Genomic DNA, 15,865 nt, shown 5'->3' with positions numbered 1-15,865 from the left:
TGTTTTCCTACATTATCTTCTAGGAGTTTTATGGTACTTTCTTTTATATTGAGATCTTTGGTCCATTTTGAGTTAATTTTTGTGTAGGGGGTGAGGTAGGGGTCCTCTTTCATTCTTTTGGATATGGATATCCAACTCTCCCAGCCCCATTTGTTGAAAAGACCATTATGACTCCGTTCAGTGACTTTGGGGGCCTTATCAAAGATCAGTCGGCCATAGATCTGAGGGTCTATCTCCGAATTCTCAATTCGATTCCATTGATCTATATGTCTATCTTTGTGCCAGTACCATGCTGTTTTGGCAACTGTGGCTTTATAATAAGCTTCAAAGTCAGGGAGTGTAAGCCCTCCCACTTCGTTTTTCTTTTTTAGAGTGTCTTTAGCAATTCGAGGCATCTTCCCTTTCCAAATAAATTTGATAACTAGCTTTTCCAAGTCTGCAAAGTAGGTTGTTGGAATTTTGATTGGGATTGCATTGAATCTGTAGATAAGTTTGGGTAGAATTGACATCTTAATGACATTTAGCCTTCCTATCCATGAACATGGAATATTTTTCCATCTTTTAAGGTCCCCTTCTATTTCTTTTAGTAGAGTTATGTAGTTTTCTTTGTATAGGTCTTTTACATCTTTGGTTAAGTTTATTCCTAGGTACTTGATTTTTTTAGTTGCTATTGAAAACGGTATCTTTTTCTTGAGTGTCTCTTCAGTTTGTTCATTTCTAGCATATAGAAACATTACTGACTTATGTGCATTAATCTTGTATCCCGCTACTTTGCTAAATTTGTTTATTAGCTCTAGTAGCTGTATCGTCGATTTCTCAGGGTTTTCTAGATATAAGATCATATCATCTGCAAACAATGACAGTGTTACTTCTTCTTTTCCAATTTGGATGCCTTTTATTTCTTTGTCTTGCCGGATTGCCCTGGCTAGCACTTCCAGCACAATGTTGAATAACAGTGGTGACAGTGGGCATCCTTGTCTTGTTCCTGATCTTAGAGGGAAGGCTTTCAGTCTCTCACCATTGAGTACTATGCTGGCTGTGGGTTTTTCATATATGCTCTTTATCATGTTGAGGAAGTTTCCTTCAATTCCTACCTTTTGAAGTGTTTTTATCAAAAAGGGATGTTGGAATTTGTCAAATGCTTTTTAAGCATCTATTGAGATGATCAATTGATTTTTCCCTTTTGACTTGTTAATGTGTTGTAATACATTGATTGATTTTCTTATGTTGAACCATCCTTGCATGCCTGGAATGAACCCCACTTGGTCATGGTGTATGATTTTTTTAATGTGTCTTTGGATTCGATTTGCAAGTATTTTGTTGAGGATTTTTGCATGTATATTCATTAGGGAGATTGGCCAGTAGTTTTCGTTTTCTGTAGCATCTTTGCCTGGTTTTGGTATTAGATTGATGTTAGCTTCATAAAATGAGTTAGGTAGTGTTCCATTTTCTTCAATGTTTTGAAAGAGTTTGAGTAAGATTGGTGTCAGTTCTTTCTGGAAAGTTTGGTAGAATTCCCCTGTGAAGCCATCTGGCCCTGGGCATTTATTTGTGGGAAGATTTTTGATGACTGATTGGATCTCTTTGCTTGTGATGGGTTGGTTGAGGTCTTCTATTTCTTCTCTGGTCAGTCTAGGTTGTTCATATGTTTCCAGGAAATTGTCCATTTCCTCTACATTATCCAGTTTGTTGCCATACAGTTGTTCATAGTATCCTCTTATAATTTTTTTAATTTCTTCAGGATCTGCAGTTATGTCACCTTTTTCATTCATTATTTTATTTATATGGGTCTTCTCTCTTTTTGATTTTGTCAGTCTTGCTAGGGGCTTGTCAATCTTGTTGATCTTCTCAAAGAACCAACTTTTGGTGATATTTATCCTCTCTATTGTTTTTTTGTTCTCTATGTCATTTATTTCTGCTTTAATCCTTGTTATTTCTTTTCTTCTGCTTGGTTTAGGATTAGTTTGCTGTTCATTTTCTAGCTTCTTCAGTTGATCCATTAGTTCTTTGATTTTGGCTCTTTCTTCCTTTTTAATATATGCGTTTAGTGCTATAAATTTCCCCCTCAGCACTGCTTTTGCTGCATCCCATAGGTTTTGGTATGTTGTGTTCTCATTTTCATTTGTCTCTATATATTTAGCAATTTCTCTTGCTATTTCTTCTTTAACCCACTGATTGTTTAGGAGTGTGTTGTTTAACCTCCAGGTATTTGTGAATTTTCTAAGTCTCTGATGGTTATTGACTTCTAATTGTATTCCATTGTGGTCAGAGAATGTGCTTTGAATAATTTCAATCTTTTTAAATTTAGTGAGGCTTGTTTTATGTCCCAGCATATGATCTATTCTGGAGAAAGTTCCATGAGCACAAGAAAAGTATGTGTATCCCGGTGATTTGGGATGTAATGTCCTGTATATGTCTGTTAAATCTAATTCATTTATCAGATTGTTTACGTTTTCAATTTCCTTATTGGTCTTCTGTCTGGTTGATCTATCTATAGGAGAGAGTGATGTGTTGAAGTCTCCCACAATTATTGTGGAAACATCAATTGCTTCCTTTAGTTTTGCCAGTGTTTCTCTCATGTATTTTGTGGCACCTTGATTGGGTGCATAGACATTTACGATTGTTATTTCTTCTTGCTGAATTGCCCCTTTTATTAGTATGTAGTGGCCTTCTTTGTCTCTCAAAACATCCCTGCATTTAAAGTCTATTTTATCTGAGATTAATATTGCGACACCTGCTTTCTTTTGGCTGTAGCTTGCATGAAATATTTTTTTCCATCCTTTCACTTTCAGTTTCTTTGTGTCCCTGTGTCTAAGATGAGTCTCTTGTATGCAACATATTGATGGTTCATTTTTTTTGATCCATTCTGCGAATCTATATCTTTTAATTGGGGAGTTTAATCCATTTACATTCAACGTTATAACCGTGAAGGCATTTCTTGAATCAGCCATCTTTTCCTTTCATTTATGTTTGTCATATTTTTCCCCTCTCTCCATTAATATCCTTTAGTGTACCCATACCGAATCTCTTTAGTACTGAACCTTTCTCCAAGTCTCTCTGTCCTGTCTTTGTTTCTCTGTCTGTAGGGCTCCCTTTAGTATCTCCAGTAGGGCAGGTCTCTTGTTAGCAAATTCTCTCAGCATTTGTTTGTCTGTGAAAAATTTAAGCTCTCCCTCAAATTTGAAGGAGAGCTTTGCTGGATAAAGTATTCTTGGCTGGAAATTTTTCTCACTCAGAATTTTAAATATATCGTGCCACTGCCTTCTCGCCTCCATGGTGGCTGCTGAGTAGTCACTACTTAGTCTTATGCTGTTTCCTTTGTATGTGGTGAATTGCTTTTCTCTTGCTGCTTTCAGAACTTGCTCCTTCTCTTCTGTGTTTGACAGTGTGATCAGTATATGTCTCGGAGTGGGTTTATTTGGATTTATTCTATTTGGGGTTCGCTGAGCATTTATGATTTGTGTATTTATGTTGTTTAGAAGATTTGGGAAGTTTTCCCCAACAATTTCTTTGAATACTCTTCCTAGACCTTTACCCTTTTCTTCCCCTTCTGGGACACCAATGAGTCTTATATTCGGACGTTTCATATTATCTATCATATCCCTGAGGTCCATTTCGATTTTTTCAATTTTTTCCCCATTCTTTCTTTTATGCTTTCATTTTCCATTCTGTCATCTTCCAGGTCACTGATTCGTTGTTCAACTTCCTCTAGTCTTGTACTATGAGTGTCCAGAATCTTTTTAATTTGGTCAACAGTTTCTTTAATTTCCATAAGATCATCCATTTTTTTATTTAGTCTTGCAATGTCTTCTTTATGCTCTTCTAGGGTCTTCTTGATATCCTTTGTATCCCGTACTATGGTCTCATTGTTCATCTTTAGTTCTTTGAGTAGCTGCTCTAGGTGCTGTGTCTCTTCTGATCTTTTGATTTGGGTGCTTGGGCTTGGGTTATCCATATCGTCTGTTTTTTTCATATGCTTTATAATTTTCTGTTGTTTTTGGCCTCTTGGCATTTGCTGAACGTGATAGGGTTCTTTTAGGATTTGTAGACCAGTTGAAGTCCTTATCTCTAATTTATCAGATCTACAGCTTCGTGGAGTACAGTTTCTCTAACTAACCAGCAGGTGGCGTCCATGAGCCACCTGTTCTCTACAAGCCAGTTCTCCCCTGCTTGGCCTTTTTGGTGAGTGGGGGAGTGAGTCTTGTGGGGTCCAATTGGTGTACCAAGCTTGCGTGTGTAGTTGGTGTTGCCTGCCCTGTACATGGGGCGTGTTTCTGGGCAGTCAGGGAGGGGGGGTGGCTCTAACAATGAAATCTCCCTGGTGATCCTAGAGTTTTAAAGCTGCTGCAATAGTCTAATCCTTCAGTTCAGTCCTGCCACAGTTTGTCTCTGCCACTGACCCACAAGTCCTTGATTGGCGTATGGCTCCTGAGACTTGCAAGTGGGCCCCTCTTCCAGGCTGTGCACCCCAGGTCCTCTGTTGAGGGATGACTGTGCTATGTCACAGGTGAGTGCCGTCCCCCCAGGGCAGTTCTGGGCTGCTGGGCTGTAGGGAGGCTCCCAGTCTGCTGCAATGATGGCTGAATGGGGTTTTGTTAATTCACACTGCTCCACCTTCCCAACTCTGGGACAATCAGCTGAGGTTGCAGGGAAGGCTAATGTCCACGCCCAGTTTTGTGGTGTGTGCCTGTTATTTGAAGCGCTTCCATCACACTGGGTTGTCTGGGGCAGCTCTGGGCTATGGGGCTGGCGATGGGCAGGAGTGTTTCCTGTCCACCAGGATGATGGCTGTGAGCGGACACCCCCCTTTTCTTGGGAAGTTGTGGTGTTTAGTGAATTTTCTCAGCCACTGGATTATTGCCTTTTGTCTCACAGCTCTCTTAGTTCTGCTCTTGTCTTGACCTGCCCAAATTGCAAGTCTTTGAAGCTTTCTGTACTGGGCTTCTTAGAGTAATTGTTTTAGAAAAAGAAAAAAGGATTAAAAAAAAGGGCCCTCCTCAGAGATCTAATGGGTTATTGAAATGCTAAGAGACAAAGCAATTAGGGCCATTAAGGAAAGGTCCACAGGGCAGAGAGATCAGCTTTTCTTCAGGATTTGCATATGAGCCTCAGGGCCTGAGCTCTGCCCTTCCCCTTTCTATGTTCACCAGAACTCCAAAAATCCTCCGCTTTTATTTTGGAGTTTTTCGTGTTGTTTTTTTCTATGCCTGTCTCCTCTCTGCTGGGCTGGCTGCTCTCAGGTTCTCTGGTGTCTGGTCTCAGTCTATCTATGGTTGGAGTTTGGATCAGTAGAATGAGTTTCCGATAAGGGCTGCCACTGCTGTTCTCCCTTCTCCTTCCCGGAGCTGACAGCCCCTCCTCCCACGGGACTGAGCCTGGCAGGGAGGGGCGCGGGTCCCCTGGCCACAAAAACTTACAGATTTCGCTGATCTCAGCAGTTCCACGTTTTCATGAGTGTTGTATGAAGTATGCCCAAAGTCAGATTGCTCTGTGGTGTCCAGTCCACGCAGTTCCTGGCTTTCTACCTACTTTCCTGGAGGAGTTACTAAAACATACAGCTCACCAGTCCGCCATCTTGCCCTGCCTCTCTAAGTCAGTTTTGATGGATTTTTCTCCTCATTGTTGATCATATTTTCCTGATTCTTTGCATGCCTGGTAAATTTTTTACTGGATGCCTGGCATTGTCAATTTTCCCTTGTTGGATGCTGGATATTTTTGTATTTCTATAAATATTCTTGAGTTTTGTATTGTGATGCAGTTAAGTTACTCAAACACAGTGGGGCTTGCTTTTAAGATTTGTTAGGTGGAGCCAAAATATTCTTTAGTGTAGGGCTAACTTCCCCCCCATTACAAAGGCCAAGTCCTTCTGAGACTCTAACCTATGCCCCAGTAATTTCAGGGGTTTCTGGTTTAGTTGGTGGGACTAGGTGCCGTGTGAACTCTGAGTACCACTCCCTCTAGTCCTTTTGGGTGATCCCTGTCCTCAGATAGCTTTCTCACATGCCTGTGCTGATCACGACTCTACTGATTTCTCAAGGGGACCCTTTATAGAGACCCCAGAGTTCTCTGTCTCCTCTCCTGTACTCTACCCTATTCTCAGCTCCTTCTCCTCAATTCAGGGCATCCACCAAGCTCTGCTGTTCCCCTACCCTAGGCCATGCCTGGAAACTTTTAAGGCAGCGAGCCAAGGGCAATCACAGGGCTCACTCTAGAGATCACTGCCTTTCATTTCCCGATGGCCAATGTCTTGAAAATCGTTGTTTCACAGGTTTTCTTTGGGTTGTTTTTCTGTTTGTTTGTTGTTTGTTTGTTTTTGTTTTGTTTTTCATTTCTTCCAGTGATAAAGTAATTCCAGTCCTTGTTACTCTACCTTAACTAGAAACAGACATATATCTGGACCATATTACTTCAGGGAAAATGGCCGTGGGTGGGAGGCACTATTCTACCGAATTTCTTGAGGCTATCTAGATACATGGCATCTAAATACCTAGCTACCTGAATACATGGCAATCATACATTTGAGGTGGTTTTTCTGTTTCACCTTATGGTTCTTTCTATATAACTTAGGAGAGAGGGCAGTTGAGAGGCTTCTCTTTTTTTTCTCTCTCTCTTGTGGCAACTTGTAGCATTTATTTACTTTCTTTCCCTAACAGGGGATACAACAAATTTTTTAATTGTTGCTGGCTTTAATTCAACCCAAGCTAAAAGTATAGGATGATATAACAAGCTGATTATTTCCCTCTAACAAAGTGAGGTGATATCACATCTGCTCTGAACAATTGAAAGTACAATCTGACTACATTTTGTAGTGTCCTTTGAAATTAAGATTTGCCCTGCTAGGCGAATATCACTGCTAACATCTATTTCTGTTGACCTTTCAGCACTTAGCAGTAGTCAGTCAGTCTAATTAATAGTCAGTTGAGATTAACTCTAGAGGGGAACAAGAATAAACTCAGCAGGAAAGTTTTAGGCCTGTCCACTATGGATATTCCTTCAATTACTCCTTTTAAGTCTTCAGAGACCCTGTTCTGAAAGGGGATTGATGGTGCTGTTAGCCATAAAACCCATCAGGAGAAAACAATATTCTCCGCCACAGTGCTTGCTGGAGTGCATCACTGTCTGAGCCATATCCCTCATTCCTCTTCACTAATACCACCTCTTTGCAAAGCAAAGGGAAAAGATGGAGGAGTTGTGGCACGAACTACAACATCATCCTCTGCTGGGTGCTAACGAACCTTCTCTGAGAAGGAATGAGAACTATTGCAATCAGGGCAGAAGGTGTGGGCTTAGCAGCGTCTGGTGCAACCCCTTCTTAGGCCTGTACCTTGATTAATTATCCCCTTTCTGACTCTTAGACAACTCGCTCAATGAACATCTTAATGCATGACCTCCTTCAAGAACAAGAACTTATTACACTACTTTTCCTGGAGTCCCTTCCAGTCCTAAAGAGCCATGATGAGGACCTTGGCTGCCTGTCTTAGTTTGCCAGAACTGCTATGACAAATATCACACTGTAGGTGGGCTTAATCAACCAGCTCCTATTAGCTCACAGTTTTGTGGCTAAAAGAAGTCCAGAATCAAGGCATTGACAAGACCAGCCTTCCTCCCCAAAATCTAGTGCCCTAGTGCTGGCTTGTCGCGATCCTTGTGGTTCCTTGGCTTGCATCTCTACCTCCTATCACAAGGCGACATCTTTCCCTCCCTTCTTCCTTCCCTCCCTCCTCTGTCTCCTTGTGTCTGCTGACTTCTGGCTTCTCCCTCTGGCCTTTTCAAACTTCTGTCTTCTGGTTTCTTCTCTTTATAAGGCCTCAAGTAATATAGATTAAGACTCACCCTCATTCAGTTGGGCCACACCTTAACTAAAAATAACATCTTCAAGAGGTGCTATTTACAACAGGTTCATACCCACAAGAATGGGACTAAGAGTAAGAACATGTCTAAATTGGGGTACATAATTCAATCCGCTACACTGCCTCTCTGACCCCACCCCTACACCTCTCCTTACTCACTCTTGTGCAGCCACACTGGCCTCCATGCTATCCTCCAACATGCCAAGCACACTTCCACCACTGGGCATTTTCACTTACTGCTCTCCCAGCCTAGACCACTCTGCCCCCTTACATTACTAAGGGCCATTTACTCACACCTTTCTGACTCCCCAACCTAAAATTGCAGTCGCCCAGTCACTTTCTATTCCTTTTCAAGCTTTATTTTTCTGCATAGCACTTATCACCACCTCACATGGTACATGTCTATTTATTCGCTCATTCTTTTTCTCCTCTAGAATATAAACTCCCCAAAAGCAGGGATTTCATGTTGCTCTCTCTCAAATCCCCAGCACTGAGGATAGTGCTGGTACACAGTAAGGGCTCAGAAAACATTTGTTGGATGAATATATAAACAAGAATGTAGAACAAATATCAGGATGGATAAATGTGTGCAGATCTTAAGAAGACTGGCTTGGTTCAGCAGAAGTGACAAGTGAAGTCTGGCCATGAAGCTCCACTTTAATACATCAGGTAATTGGGGGATCTATAGGGATTTGTAGATACAGGGTCACCTGGAATGCTGGAGTAGCCACCTAGGAAGGTGATGAAGAGGACTCATGAGAAAAATGAAGCAGCTTGGGTCTGACATACTACCCCATGGGAGAATTAGTAAAAAGAGCCACTGGAAGGTCAGAGCCTCAATTGTGGGTCCTGCAGAGCATCCCCTAGTGGGCTGGTAAGAGTCCAGTGGAATGAGCAGAAGGCATGGCCTTTTCTCACCTACCCAGTTACTTAATATTAGCTCCTAATCACATATAAAATCTTACCATCAGCAGCCACATAGGACCATTTACAAATCTGAGCTGAAGTTTTGCATTAGCATGTTCCCCTCCCAAGCTGGCATTTCTAACACAGTCTTTTGGCTTTGTTTTGTTTTGTTTTTAAGAAGGAACAACAATCTTCTAGTTCGAAATCAGCATCCGCCTGGCTCTCCACCCCTTTCATGGCTGGCACTGTGTGAATGTCACCCACAGACACCTAACTGAGTGGAGGGTCTGAAGCAGACGTTACCATAGGCCAAACACAGGGCCCAGCAAGGCAGCTGGCGATTAGGGGGACCCAGCATAATTCTGAAGAACTAAATGGAAATGAGCCATTTCCATAAGCAATGGCTCTGATGCCACCTGGTATGTGGAAAAAGCCCGTTCAGGCACAGGGAAACTGAAGATCTGAATTCCTCTTTCCCCGTGGGGGCTGGTCCAGATATACTTACGCTTATGCCCCCTGGCTGGTTGTGAAACTGTCCCAACCTTTTCCCCAGCATAAACAATCTCCCTCCTTCCCTTCCTCTCTTTCTTTCCCTCCTTCCACAATACCCTGTACCTGGGCTTCACAGTCTTCAGGAAGACAGAAATTGGTAGCAGCTTCCCCACAATGATTCTTCTGGCAAGATCCAACAGAGTTTCTAAGGGAAGGGCTATAATTTCCCTCCGAGCAATTTTAACTATCAGGCCTTCACTGCGGCTTGCTCTGAAAGAGAACAGAGAAGGCAGCTCACTAGAGCAGCTATAATTGTAGGGCCTGATGAAAGAGAAGACAGAGAGGAGGGAAGGAGCAGGAGAAGCAGGGGATCAAGGAACTTGTGTGAACCCCATTCTTGCTGAGGAGGATGCTTCTCTGGAGAAAAAGAACACAGGCGACATCTACAAAAGGAGCAATGCTTGCATCCAGCCTGTGGTATAGGACATGCGATATTTATACCCTTTTGTGATTGTCTTGGAGCTTTTTGGTCTGCTGCATCAGGCTAGAAGATAGTTCAACTATGCTGGTTAAAAAAAAAAAAAAATTAGATGTGATCAAGATTATGGTTTAAAACAACATCAACAACAAATCTTGTTCAGAAAATTGACCATTTGAAAAATTTCTTTTTTCTTCACTTCCAGTCAGATTAATTTGATAAATATGTGGACTTTGAGACAGAATCCAGAATTTCATTTACTTTACAATAAAGTAGATTGACCCCTAAACATGAAAACATCCTCTAAATCATATTAGCTGCCATGCATTGAATAAATATTGCAAGTGAAGTACTTTCCGTGCCTTTCCACTATCTTCTATTTTAAGGATGAGTAAACTGAGACTTCGGTGAAATAACAAGGAAAGGCGAAACCAGGTCAGCCTCATTCCACTGCCCGAAGACTAATCTGCTCTCTGCTCTCTGCAACGTGTCAATTATTCCTGTGCATGGGAATAACCTGAGGTGCTTGTTAAAAATCCAGATTCTGTGGGACAGATCCCTGTGATTCTGATCCAGTTCATTTATTCATCTTCCTGGGAATCTGCATTTATGGCAAGCAGCAGAGATTATTCTAAAGCAGACGCTATGTAACCTCACTTTGAGAATAACTGCCACAGGGGCTATTAAATATGGAGCATCTCTTAGTCCTGCTTCCTCTTTTGACAAGTCAGGGACCAACACCCGGAGGTTAAATGACTTCCTCAAGGTCACTCCACTAGCCCTTCCAGGGTTGGGATCAGAATCCCACCAGCTGGCCCAGCATTCTTCCTACCGCATTCCAGTGGAGGAAAAAAAAAAAAAATCAAGTCTCTTAGAATGCTTTATTCTTCCCCTAGTCTTTCAATTCTTGGAGCAGCCAAACTCCCCTGGAGCTTCAAACAATATGTTCTAGGCCAGCATGGGAAAATCACACCAACTAATTCAAAAAGTCTAAGTGCTTGTTGCCCACGTACTGCCAAAACTGGAAGCGGTGAAAATCATTTAAATATTACTTTTCTTTAATTGTGAGAATATCCGTGTGTGAAAATTGCCATGTGTAACCTTAAGAGTTGTTACAGCTTTCTAAAAAGCAAGCTTGCCTTGCAACTGCCACTCAGCAAGCACTGCTTCTCCTGTTTACATCCTCCTGTAGCCCAGGGTATGGTATTAGATCCTTGTAATATCAAAGCACGGTTCAGAACCCATTCTTAATGGTAGATGTAAATGGAAGCCTTATAATTCTATGGGATTATTATGGCTACATTTATTGTAAAGCTGCCAGCTGCCTTTCTCTGAGTTATTACCCTGAGATTGGTGTTTTCTGTCAGTATTTACCCAGTTTGTGTTGAATGAGCAAACATCAAGATGGCTGGCTTAATGCCAAGGTTCAGCAAACAATTGTCCCCCCGTGTGTGGGCTTATTTATTTATTTCTGGCTGTTCTCTGCAAGAGTCTGTCAGACCAAGCCCCTTAAAGGGACACTAAATATGCTTGCACTCTGCATTCTGATGCAACTCCATTAATTCATTGCTGGTATTATTGGTAGCGTTAGCAAGGGATTGCAAAAATCTTATGTGAATTTTCTTGTTTTTCTTTTCAAAAATGACAGCATCTGGTACATTTTTCTATCGTCATAGTAGTTTTCTTTATCACACAACTGTTCAAAGGCAGATTTGTGAGCCTTCTAAAGGCACTTAGTACTGTTCCTGAGGCAACCTGCCCCAGCAGATTCCAGAGATAGAAACTTTAGAGGCACTTCACATTGGAGTAACACAATGCGTGCATGAAGGAGAGGACTGTTTTCCAGATGCCCAATATCTGGGTTGGAATGTCTGACAAAGGGGCATGAAGAACTGGAACAAGGTAGGGTTTTTTGATTATGTCTTTAAATGCAAGATGACACTCGAAATGCCAACCCATTCCTAACAATCTGGCGCTCTCTTTTCTTTTTCCAGAAGCTACGATGCTCTCTGCATTACATCTCAGGATGCAAAGCGGCAGAACAGCACAGTGAACTTTTGTTCTACACTCAACAGCCTTCCTGTTGAACAGGGTGCTCCAGCAAAGCCTGGGAGGGTTTTACCAGCTGAGTGAAGCCACTTAACAACATGTTTTACAGGCCTGAGAGTGCTGTTACTTAATGAGAAAAAGTCCCCCACCATGTGGAATCTATTCTCTTGGAATCTTTGGCCCTTCTGGAAACAGCACACTGTTTCAGGTCATTAGAGTTTCACACAGTTATTTAATACTCTTATGGGAATTACTTTACCATTTTAAGTTAGGGAGTAGCAAACTTTTTCCATAAAAGGCCAGATAATAAATATTTTAGGCTTTATAGGCCACATGGTCTTTTTTGCAACTATTCAACTTTGCTCTTGCAACTACAAAGCAGCCATGGGTAATATGTAAACAAATGGGTTTGGCTGTGTTACATTAACACTTTATTTATGGACACTGAGATAAGAATTTCACATAATTTTCACAGGTTACCAAGTATTCTTCTTCTGTTGATTTTTTCCAAACATTAAAAAATGTAAAAACCATTCTTAGATTGTGTGTCATACAAAACCCGGCATAGCCTCCATTTGGCCCTTGGGCCATAGTTTTCCAACTCTTGCTTTAAACAAATGATTGACTGATAAAAATAGAAATACCAACATAGCCATCAGCTTCCTTTGTTTACTTAATCCTTTAACAGAGATGGTGTCAATATGCTCTACCAAATACTTTAAGAAAAATGGGGCTATTTTTCACACTGATGGCTTTCTGGCTTCCTAGTCTACATTTTGACCCAGTATACTCTCTGAGATAGGGATAAATACAGATAAGGAAGCTGGGATCAGAGAGGCTAAGTCAGAATGCTGAGGTGATAGTTAATTTCATTTGTCAACTTGGCTAGGTTATAGTGCCAGTTGTTTGGTCAAGCAAGCACTGGCCTGATTGTTACTATGAGGGTATTTTGTAGATAGTTTTGCTTCCATAATCAGTTGATTGCATCTACAGTCAACAAAGTACATGACCCTCAGTAACTGGATCCTTGTCCAATCAGTTGGGGGTCTTAAAAGCCAGAACGGAAGGTTTCAGAAATCAAAAAGAATTTCAGCCTCAAGTTCAGCCAGCCAGACTTCAGAGTCATCTTTATTGGAGTTATCTGCCTGTGGTTTGCTCTACAGAGTTCAGACTTGCCAGTTTCCATGTGTGAACCAATTCTGCATAATAAATCTCTTGACATTATATATATAAAAATCAATGTTGGTTCTATTCCTCCAGAGAACCCTAATACAGCTGGTAAATAGCAATACATGTCTGAACCCCAAATCCCATATCTTTCCCATTTTAAAGTACCTCTCTGAACTCCTGATTCCAATGGGGGCCTCTAGGTTTCTTATTATAAATTATGATGCTGCCATAGTATTTGGTGAGCCAGTTTTCCTCAAAGCCTCAATAACCCAGGGGGAGTTGGCCTTTAAGATCCAATCATTGGAAGAATAATAATTTGTAAGGTACAAAGTTGGGAGAATAATAACTTGTAAGGTACAAAGTTGGGAGATCTAACCCTGGATTATAGAGAAGCAGGGCCAGAAGCCTGAGCTTTCCTTATTACCCTCCATGACGTGACCTTGAGCCCTAAGAAGCTGAGCCATACTCTCCCAGACTTCCTAGTTTTAAAGTTGGATGTCCTTACAGAAGTGTTTCTCAAAGATCTCTCCATCCCAAACTGGCCCTAGGGTCAGTACTGGTTGCTCATGTGTGTGTGTGTGCGCTCACACACATGGGCAGTAATGGAGAAGCACAGTGTGAGGAGCTAATTTGTCCACCTGGCCAGGCTGCACTGCATTTAAGATGCTCAACCTCTTCTGATAATTGGGTAAAGGCAATCATGAAATGTACGTTGTAGGGAAGGAAGGAAATGGAGGAGGTTCCCTCTGTTCTTTCTGGGAGGAAGTGGGCAAGACCTCTGTTGAAACTGCAGGGTCAGTAGTGGCTCAGGGGTAGGAGAGAGGATTTGGAGCAACCCCCATGGAGAGGGCTACAGAGAGCTGACCAGACACCTCCTTGGCCTTGAAAAGAACATTAATCTTAACGACTGATGTAAGCCCTGGTGCTTACCAGACCAACAATGTGTACTAGAACCCATAAAGGGCTAGTTGCTCTGAAGAAAAAAAAAAAAAAGTCATTTTCATGGCCAGATTTGACCAACCTGAGCTCTCGCAAAAGGAGCCTTGTAAAACAAGTCACAAGTTGGAATCAAGAGAAAGCACACTGATGCCCTAAAAACCCAAGTCCCCTGCTAGCAAAACAACTCAAGGTCCTGCTTCATAGTCAGTGAAGATGATGGGCTCTGAAGCCAGAAAACCTGGGTTCAAAGCCCAGCACTGAGACTTCCTTGTGTACACAACTTCAGACATGATTCTGAATCTCATTTACTCGCCTGTAAGAGAGGGATGGTGATAACTGTACCTATCTCATGAAGTTGTTGGGGATATTAAATAAATAAGTGCAATGCGCTGAGAACACTATCCAGAACGTAGCAAGTACTACAATCTGTTAGTTATTCCTGTAATAATGAGTCAGTTGGGACATGTTTGTGAGTGAAGGTCAACACATAAGTTTTCTATTCATAGAAAAATTTCTATTCATGCCGCAGGCAGCCATATGTACTTTCAGCTTTACCCTCTGTCTTAGATTTGCCTGAGCAGCTGTGACAATGGGTTGGCTTCAATTTCCTGGCTCAGAGGCCAAAAGGCTTGTATCCCCCCGGGGGTTGGTAACACACTGGCTGGATGGCAATCCTTGAATTTCTTGGCTTTCCCATCACACAGCGATGTTACCTCCTTCCTCCTCCAGATTCTGTTGACTTCCACCTTCCAGCTTCTCCCTGGGACTTTCCCTCACTATATCTAAATTTCTTCTGCCTATAAAGGACTCCAGTAATCCAGATTAAGGCCCAATCGCACTCCATTGGGCCACATCTTAACTAAGAAGAGGACCTATTTACAACGGTTTCACACCCATGGGAATGTGGAACAAGACCGGGAACATGTCTAAACTGTGCAACATAATTCAATCCACCACACCCTGCATCCCAGGCAGGTGAGCTTACTATCAGAGCAGAGAGAAGAGCCTGGATCATGGCAAGGAAGTATTTTCTTTCCTTCTTCACCCTAACCCCATAACTCACAAAAGCCCCTCTCTACCAGGGAAGAAGGATAAGATGCTGGTTTGGCCTGGGGCTCCCAGTTGTAATTTTAAGCACAGAGGTTCTTACTAGACTGGGAATATCTTGATAAAAAGAGGCCAGTTTCTATTCCTTTATACTTTGTTGCCTAATCAACTTAATTTTTCCCTATCATTTTCCGCCTCACTCCTTTCTCCTTCCTCCCACTTATCCTTTTAACTCTCTGTCTTTAGAAGTAATGATTTAAATATCCAGAGGTGTTCTATACCCTTGTTACTGAAAGTGTGGTATCACCTGGGGGCTTGTTAGAAATGTGTCATTTTGGGCCCCGCCCCAAACCTACTGAATCAGAATCTGCATTGTAACAAGATCCCCAGATGGCCCGGGTGCACATTTAAGTTTGAAGTTTATTGTTCCTTACAATATCCTCATCACTGCAGAGAACAGAGGTCAAGGCAAACCCCAAGTTTAAATAAATATTGGAGCAAAGCAGAAAACTGACCTAGTGAGACCCAGCTTTCTTCATTCCTCACTTCCCATGACTTCAAAACTGAAGAGAAAACTCAAGGATAGTAGCCAAACTCTAAAATGAACAAGCGAATGGCCTTGCTTTGTTGAGAATCAAGGAACTTGTCTTTCTTGCAGTGTTTAGAGTGGAAACAGGTTTTCCCAGACCAAAGCCGGATACTTAAGGACGCACCAAACAGAGCCTTCAGATAGTCTCAGCTCTAGTGTACAATATGTCATCCCATAGCCGGGGCCAGGAGTGACCAAGGCTGCTTCACTGCAGAGAGAGAGAGAGAGAGAGAGAGAGAGAGAGAGAGAGAGAGAGAGAGAGGTGAACAGAATAGAGTCATTCTTTGGCATTCGTGAATATAAAAGGAAAGGCTGGTAGATGTTTCATAATCGACTCTCTAGAAT

At 41.9% G+C, this 15,865-nt stretch overlaps 1 long non-coding RNA gene across 1 annotated transcript in view; it reads right to left on the bottom strand.

Annotated features, from left to right (window-relative positions):
- Positions 1–15,596: 15,596 nt before the first annotated feature.
- LOC119539546 overlaps positions 15,597–15,865 on the bottom strand; it is a 38,122-nt gene continuing 37,853 nt past the window's right edge. Inside the window, exon 3 of the long non-coding RNA XR_005217900.1 lies at positions 15,597–15,728. This is a non-coding gene — a long non-coding RNA (uncharacterized LOC119539546). The remainder of the gene's footprint in view (positions 15,729–15,865) is intronic.

Source organism: Choloepus didactylus, chromosome 7, assembly GCF_015220235.1.
Source record: "Choloepus didactylus isolate mChoDid1 chromosome 7, mChoDid1.pri, whole genome shotgun sequence".
NCBI classification, from domain to species: domain Eukaryota; kingdom Metazoa; phylum Chordata; class Mammalia; order Pilosa; family Megalonychidae; genus Choloepus; species Choloepus didactylus.
The sequence above is the reverse complement of the archived record's forward strand: the minus strand, read 5'-3'. Positions and strand labels throughout refer to the sequence as shown.